This window comes from Elephantulus edwardii, unplaced genomic scaffold, assembly GCF_000299155.1.
Source record: "Elephantulus edwardii isolate Elephantulus edwardi_28Jun2011 unplaced genomic scaffold, EleEdw1.0 scaffold00032, whole genome shotgun sequence".
Classification (NCBI taxonomy): domain Eukaryota; kingdom Metazoa; phylum Chordata; class Mammalia; order Macroscelidea; family Macroscelididae; genus Elephantulus; species Elephantulus edwardii.
This window is the reverse complement of record NW_006399782.1, coordinates 20,477,441-20,485,699: the sequence shown is the minus strand read 5'-3', so window position 1 is coordinate 20,485,699 and position 8,259 is coordinate 20,477,441.

Genomic DNA, 8,259 nt, shown 5'->3' with positions numbered 1-8,259 from the left:
GGATGGGAGTGTCAGAGACAGTGCGATTGGCACAGGACAGAGAGGAGTTTAGGGCTGTTGTACATAGGGTCGCTATGAGTCGCAGGCGACTCGATGGCACATAACAACAACAACAACAACAGTACGAAGTTATTTTCTTGTTAGTAATTAAATAAATGTGGTCATGAACTTATTTTCACATATCCATTACTCAACTGCCTATATTCAAGAAAAAGAATTTAGAACTGCACTTGTAATTGTTCTTGTTATGTCAGGTTGGAACAAATCTGTAGCTAACCTCTGGTCGGTTTTCAGAGGCAGTAAATCACACAGAAGGAGACAGACTGCCCATCTTTCTCCTGAAGAGCAGCTGATGGATTTGAACCTCATATCTTGGTGTTAGCAATACAATTCCTTACCACAAAGCCACCAGAGCTCCCTGCATCTCTAATAGTTGCAGTAATTTTTTTCCATTTTTATTAATTTTAATAAACATTTACAGAGATTTTGGATTTCCATTTGTTCATTGCTGCACTTTTCTCCCTGCCCCCCACCCCCCACCAGTTCGCTCCTCTCTTTGAAAAGAAAAAGAGAGAAAAAAAATTCCTTCATTGGTATATAATCCCCCCATCCCTCTCCCACCCCCCACACCGAGTACACTTCTCTATGCAACCTTAATTCTGGACTCCTGTGCTAACCATAATACTCAATCATGTATCACTTCTAATCTGTTCTTTCCCCTCATCTGTTTCAATACAGTATACATAATTTATCCAGTTTTTTCTCAGTCTTACCACAAGCCTGATGTCAGTCCCATCCTACAACAGTGGCACCATGCAGGATTTGTCCCTTTGTGACTGAGATATCTCACTCAGCATAATGTTCTCCAGGGTCACCCATTTTGAATAAAATTGCATGAGTTCCTTGTTTTTCAATGCAGCATAGTATTCCATTGTTTGAATATACCACAGCTTCTCTAGCCATTCGTTTGTTGATGGGCACTTAGGTTGCTTCCAACTCTTTGCTATTGTAAACAAAGCTGCGATAAACATGGGTGTGCATATATCTGCTTGATTACTGTTATGATCTCTCTGGGGTATATTATGAGTAATGGAATTGCTGCGTCAAATGGTATCTCTATTTGCAACTTTTTGAGAAAGCACTACACTGCTTACCACAACGGTTGCACCATTTTATATTCCCACCAACAGTGAATAAGGGTTCAAGTTTCTCCCCAATCTCGCCAGCACTTATTGCTTGTTGTTATGTTTAATTTTGCTATTGTTACTGGGATGAGATGATTTCTCATAGTTGTTTTGATTTGCATCTCTTAGAGAGCTAGGGATTTTGAACATTTCTTCATGCAGTAAATTTTAGTTGCAGTAAATTTTATGATAATTTATGAATGATATCAGCTGTAATCAACACACTTCTATAATAATTAAAATAATAAAAAATATTCTATGTGAGTGCCACCCAGGCCCCAGGGAGAGCTGCCTGGCCCCCAGGAAGAGGGGAGAGTCAGGTCACAAAGGATAGCTGCCTGGTGTGAACGAAGATGAATTTTATCTAAGCCATTTGCCTCCATCTCATTCTTCAGTACATCTGTAAGTAAAACCTCCAAAGCCCTTTAATTCACAAGTTTTGTTCTCTCTAGGTTTGCTCCATTTCCTATAGGTAAGCCGAGCACTTGAGTTTTGCTCCAGACCTGAACTCTGAGCCCAGTTCCAGAGACAAAAGGGAATTATAACTGCCAGCTAAGGAAGAGAAGGAGGATGGAGCCTCAAGGTTCAGCCAGACACTCCCACTGGACTCACCTTGGCAAATACTTTGTCGCCCAGAGGGCAGAAAACGTCAGGAAAATATCTTCTAACTGAACAAGGAGGCATGCTACTTCAATTGAGGACCACTAGTAAACTGTTAAAGTAGGCTCCACTTCCCATTCATCTCAATGCCCCTGTTCAGCATGAAGCAGCCAGACAGCCTGAACCTCATTTCCAAATAAGAAACCAACAAATAAAAAAGACAGTTTCTTTGTTAAAAAAAAAAAAAAAGAAAGAAAGAAATTAATCACCTTTGGACTATGCTCACCATTACCGAATCTTTTCTGGTCCCCGAAGGATCTTTCTCATTTCCTTCGCCCATTTCCTCCACCCAGCAAATTTTGCAGCCCTGTGATTTTATCCCTGCCCATCCTCACTCTTCTGTTCCAAAAACTTACCCCCCGTGAGTCCCCATACATGTTCTTTACAATTAATTCTTTACAGCTTCAGTTTGCTCGGCTCCACAGTTAACACTCTTGGCACCAGCAGCCAGGAAATAAAAAATATGTATTGCAATGGGAACGTCTGCTGTTAGGGACCTCTCTAAAGTACTCAAGAGAAATGGTGTCTCTTTGGAAACGAAGGTGCGCCTGATACAGGCCATGGTCTTTGCAATCACTTGTTATACATCAGAGAGTTGGACAATGACTAGGGAGGACAAAAGGAGAATTGACGCCTTTGAGCTGTGGTGCTGGAGAAGAGTACTGAATGTAGCATGGACTGCCAAGAAAACAAACAGATTCATCCTAGAGAGGGTTAAACCAGGCTACTCCTTGGAGGCAAAGATTCTGGGGCTTCGTCTGACATACTTTGGACATGTTGCAAGGAGAGACAGGTCTTTGGAGAGGGACATCATGCTGGGTAGAGTAGAGGGACAGCGTAGGAGGGGAAGACCCTCTATGAGGTGGATTGATTCAGTGACTGGGGTAATCGGGGTGGGTGTGTCAGAGGCAATGCGATTGGCACAGGATAGAGCAGAGTTTAGGGCTGTTGTACATAGGGTCGCTATGAGTCGCAAACGACTCGACAGCACATAACAACAACAACAATGATTTTAAATCTCAAATGGAAATAATTAAGTGTCCTTAATGAGAAATAAGCATCTCTCTTCAATTATCCTGTACCAGATATACAAAAGGTATTTGTCCAGAGAAAGGGCAGATTAATGGTGTGCTTTCCATCTTGCATACTACTACTTAAGACGACCACTACTAAGTCAGAGGGTATGAGGATAGGAAGAGCAAAGGATTAGTTTAAAAATAAACATAGTTTTTTGGCTTAAAATCTGTCTGGTTGAGAATTTTTGCATGATTACTCATAGAAGGAAATGACCTAAAACAAATGGATCAGAAGCCAACTAAGTTTTTGAGGAAACTATCTTGCCAAATAGATCAGAATAAGAAGATGAGACACAGAGAATAACTGGAGCAAGCCTCCTGAGGCAGGGGCAATACGACCCACAGAGAGAGGGTGGGAAATCAAGGTCTCTGACTAAGGTGGAGATGCCTAGTATGCATCCAGTGGGGAAGGCAAATAAGTTGTTGGATCTATAAACTGATATTTAATGTTGATAGTCAAGGTAGGACTTGAGATAGAAATCGGAATATAAATCATGTTTAAAACTATTACAACATTGAGTTCAGTCACCGAGGGCAAGAGTGTGCCAGGGCATCTGGTGGCACATTGTTTTTTGCCACTGAGCCAGAACTGACTCATAAATGACCATCCAGTGGGTTTTCAGAGGCAGTTAATCTTACGAGAGGAGACTGCCTATGCTTCTCCTGCCGATGAATTTGAACCATATAACTTTGGGATTCCAAGACAGCATCTTACTACTAGGCCAACAGACCCTCATAGCATACTGAGCCACTAACCAGAAGGTTGCTGATCTATAGCCTTTAGAGACGATCAGCAACTCCTTAATGAGAAACATGGTCAATTTGTTCTTGTTAAAATTTAGATTCTGAAACAATAGTCTACAATAACTCTGAAGCAGAGGGCAGTGAGTAAGAAGAGAATGCAAAAGAAAAGAAGAACTAACAGAAGTCAGTTAGGTGCAATCCCAATACAGAGACATAATTCATTTTTTTCAAGGCAATAGAAAAACCAATTGGCAAGTTTATTTAGAGATGAAAGAGACCTCAAATAAGCAAAACACTTCTGAAAAACAAGAATGAAGTGGGAGGCATAACACTCCCTGACCTCAAAACCTACTATACAGTTGTAATAACCAAAACAGCATGGTACTTAGTACAATGACAGGCACAAAGACCAATGGAATAGAATCAAGAATCCAGAGATTAATCCATCTATCTATGGTCAACATTCAACAAGAAAGCAAAACCTATTAAACGAGGAAATGGTAACCTCTTCAACAAATGGTGCTGGTAAAATGGGACTACTACCTGCTGAAAGCTAAAGCAGAATTTATGCATTTCACCATACAAAAAAATCAACTCAAGGTGGATCAGAGACTAGGGGTAAAGTTCAAACCCATAAATATCATAAAAGACAAAGTAGGACCAAGTTTAAAAGGCTTAGTTCATGGTATAAAAGGCTGACAAGTGCATACAGAAATAAACAAACAGGAGAGGATAAAATTCATAAAGGGGCTTTCTATAAAGTAAATTCATGTGTGTATTAAAAACATTTTCCAACAGAGTGAAAAGAAAACCTACTGACTGGAGAACAAAAAAAATTTTGGCAATACCATCTCAGACAATGGTCTCTAATTAAAATTTTACAAAATCTTACAGGTCCTCCACAAGAAAAAACACACAAATACAAAGCCAGATACAAAATAAGCAAAGACATGGAGAGATCTTTCACAGAGGAAGATATTTAGATGGTCAATAGACAAATGAAGAAATGTTCAAAATCACTGGTAATAAGAGAGATGCAAATCAAAATCACAATGAGATACCATATATCCCCCATAACAGTGGCAAAGTTTAACAGGACAGCAAGTAATAAATGTTGGAGATGTGGAGAGATATGAACTCTTATGCGCTGTTGGTGGGACTGTAAATTAGTACAACCACTCTGGAAGGCAGTCTGGTTTTTCCTTTAAAAAGCTGAACATAAAAAAAAAAAAGAAGCTGAACATAGAAATTCCATATGACCCAGCTATTCCACTGCTTGAATATATCCCCCCAAAATTAGAAATGAGACACAAATGTATATTTGTACACCAATGTTCATAGCAGCAAGAACATGGAAACAGCCCAAATGCCCAACACAATCAAATTGAAAAATTGTAATACATTCACATGATGGAATACTACGCTATGCAGCATATACTATCATAGTATCAGTAAAATCCTATGAAAAATAAGAAAGAATGCCATTATGTTATATTTCAGTACGCAGTTAAATAGTTGCTAAGAAAAGTGGGTTTCCCCCCTCTAATATTCATTGATTGTTGTTGTTAGGTGCCGTCATGTAGAGCACAACTCATAGTAACCCTGTGAACAAAAGATCTGAACCCTATCCTTAATGGTGGCATCCTCACTATTTCTGACACACTCAAGCCCATTAATATAGTTACAGTGTTCTTCCTTTCCTTCACTTTCTCTCCACCTTTTCAACCATGATGTCCTCTTCCAAGGAATAGCCTTTCTTAGCAAAATGTCAAAAGTATCTGAAAGTAATATTATTCAGTAATTTCCACATTCTGTTGGAGCACCTTTTGGGGGGGGATGTGAAGAAATATAGATCTGTCCCAGTCAGTTAGGCAAGCTGTGGACTTAAGGCAAGCAAGTGGCAGCAAAAAAAGAAAGCGTTTTACACCTGCCTTTGCCATTTTACTCAGGTAGAAACTCAACTTTTGTTATAAAAATTTATCGGTAGTTACAAGTAAATCTTGAAAAGGAACAATATAATTTGCTAATTTTCAAATTAGAAATTTTAGAGGTCATATAGACCAACTTTCTAATTTTGAATATAAAAAAACAAGCTGAAGCCATGAAATATCTTGCTCAAGCTACAAAGTTATAAAATGTGAACCAGGCTAAGATACAGACTGTCTTAACTCTAGGGCAGCACTCTCCTCTAAAAGGATGCTGGTGCTTAACTAATACAAATTTGTTTACATTTCCCCTAAAATGTTATTTCAAAACAGAAACCAAGATCCATTCCATTCCTAATACATTGATCTCAAAGAATTACACTTCAGCTACCACATTCTAAGTATAATTTGTCTCAAAATAGGGAGTGTAAATAGACCCAGGATTTGCATTTTATAGACTGACCTTTCCTATTATACTGTGTAACCACCCCCCTAAACTGGCTAAATCACAATAATTGTTCAACATATTTTGAATGTTGTGGGGTGTGGTTTTTTTGTGGGTTTTTTTTTGTCGTTATGTGCCCTCAAGTCGACCATGATCTCTACATCTTGCCCTATCCTAAGCCAATCTCACTGTCTCCAATACACCTGTCCTTATTAGCCCAGTTACTGTATCAATCATCTTATCCAGGGTCTTCTCTTGCACTGTTCCTCCACCCTTCTAGGCATGATGTGTTTCTCCAAGGTCTGGTCCCTCCTGACCACATGCCCAAAATATGTGTGAAAGAGTCTCAAAATCCTTGCCTCTAAGAAGCAACTTGGTTTCACTCTCCAGGACAGTCTGTTTGTTTTCTTGGCAGTCTATGATATGTTCAAAAATAAAAATTCATGTTGAATGAGCAAATTTATTTTCAATTTTCTTATATTTGATGGCTAGTTTTTAGGTAGGTACATGCTACTTTATATTTTATAAATAAATAGGTGATTTTTCAGATCATCAAGTATTTTAGAAAAGGTAAAATATTTAAATAAATAACTTAAATAATATTTAAATATTATAAAGAAGAGCAGGATTCTCAGACAAGAAAACAAACATCACAAAAATAGTACTAGAATCTCAATAATAAACACATTTTTGTGAGGGGGAAAAAGTATAAGGAATGTACTTAAAAATGGAAGTTAGGAAAGACTCTTAGAGCCATATTATCTTTTACAGACTAAAAAATAATGATATTAGAAAAGTGTCCACTATATTATTAAAACGTGTTATGTTGAGTCAGTTCCTTTCATAGTGAATATAACCCAATTTCCCCATAGGATCCTATGCTATAATCTATACTGAAAGAGGGTCCATATCTTTCTCCTGCAGAGCAGCTGATGTATTCAAATTATCAACATTTTGGGTAGTGGCCAACCTCTTAACCATACTTAACCAGGCTTCCTTACATATCTATCAAAATTGCAAAAACAGAAAATATTGGCAAAATCAGGTGTTGTTAAAAATGTGATGATGCAGATATTTATACACATTAATGATAGATCTATATCATGATGCAGTCATTAGCAAAATAGCTCAACAAATTATTACAAAATGAAACACAGACATAGCATCTGGCCCAGTAAGCACTTCAGGATATTTGTTAGAGAAATGATTAAGTCTGTTCATACAACAGTTCATACACAAATGCTTGCATCAATGCTGTTTATAATTGTCTCAAACATAGACAACAAAATAAATGTTTTTCAATGGTGGTACTTCCATGCAATGGAATACTATTCAGCAAAGATAAATAAATAAACTATTGATACACTCCATAACATGATAAATACCAACTACATTATGCCAAGTTAAACATGCTTGACTTAAAAGATTATAGGAAATATGGTTTATTTATATGACAATTCTCAAAAAAGAAAACTGTAATATTGGAGAACAGACTAGTGATTTCAAGGGGTCAGTGGTGAGTGCAGAGATAAAGTTATATGAAGGAGTTATTTGGAGACATGTAACTGTTCTTTATCCTCATACAAATGGTGGTTCTAAAAATATATACTTGTGTTTAAATTCATAGAACTGTAGCAATAAATTTGTAAATGTAATAAAATGTCAATGAAATCAATCAGGAGACCTAGGTAAGCCTAATTTAGGCCATGGTTTTCACAATCACTTGCTATGCATCGAAGAGCTTGACAGTGAATAGGGTTGACAGAAGAAGAAATGCCTTTGAATTGTGGTGCTGTAGAAGAGTATTGATTATGCTATGGGCTGCTAAGAGAAAAAAAAAACAGGTTCATCCTAGAAAGGGTGAAACCAAGCTGCTCCATGGAAGCTAGGATTTTGCAGTTCTGTCTTACATCTTTTGGGCAAGTGGCCAGGAGGGACCAGTCCTTGAAAAATACATCATGCTTGGAAGCATGTAGGTGCAGCGCAGGAGAGTAAGACCTCAAATGAGAGGGAAAAAGACAGTAACTGGGCTAATGGGGGTAGGTGTGTCAGTCAGTGAGACTGGCTCAGGACAGGGCAGGCTCAAAGCTATTGTACATAGAGCCTCTATGAGTCACAGGCTACTACATGGCACATAAGAACAACATCAGTGAATTATTTAAAAATATGAGCACAAGCATAGCCACAACTTCTCTTATTAAGGTGATAATTTGGTAAGACATAGT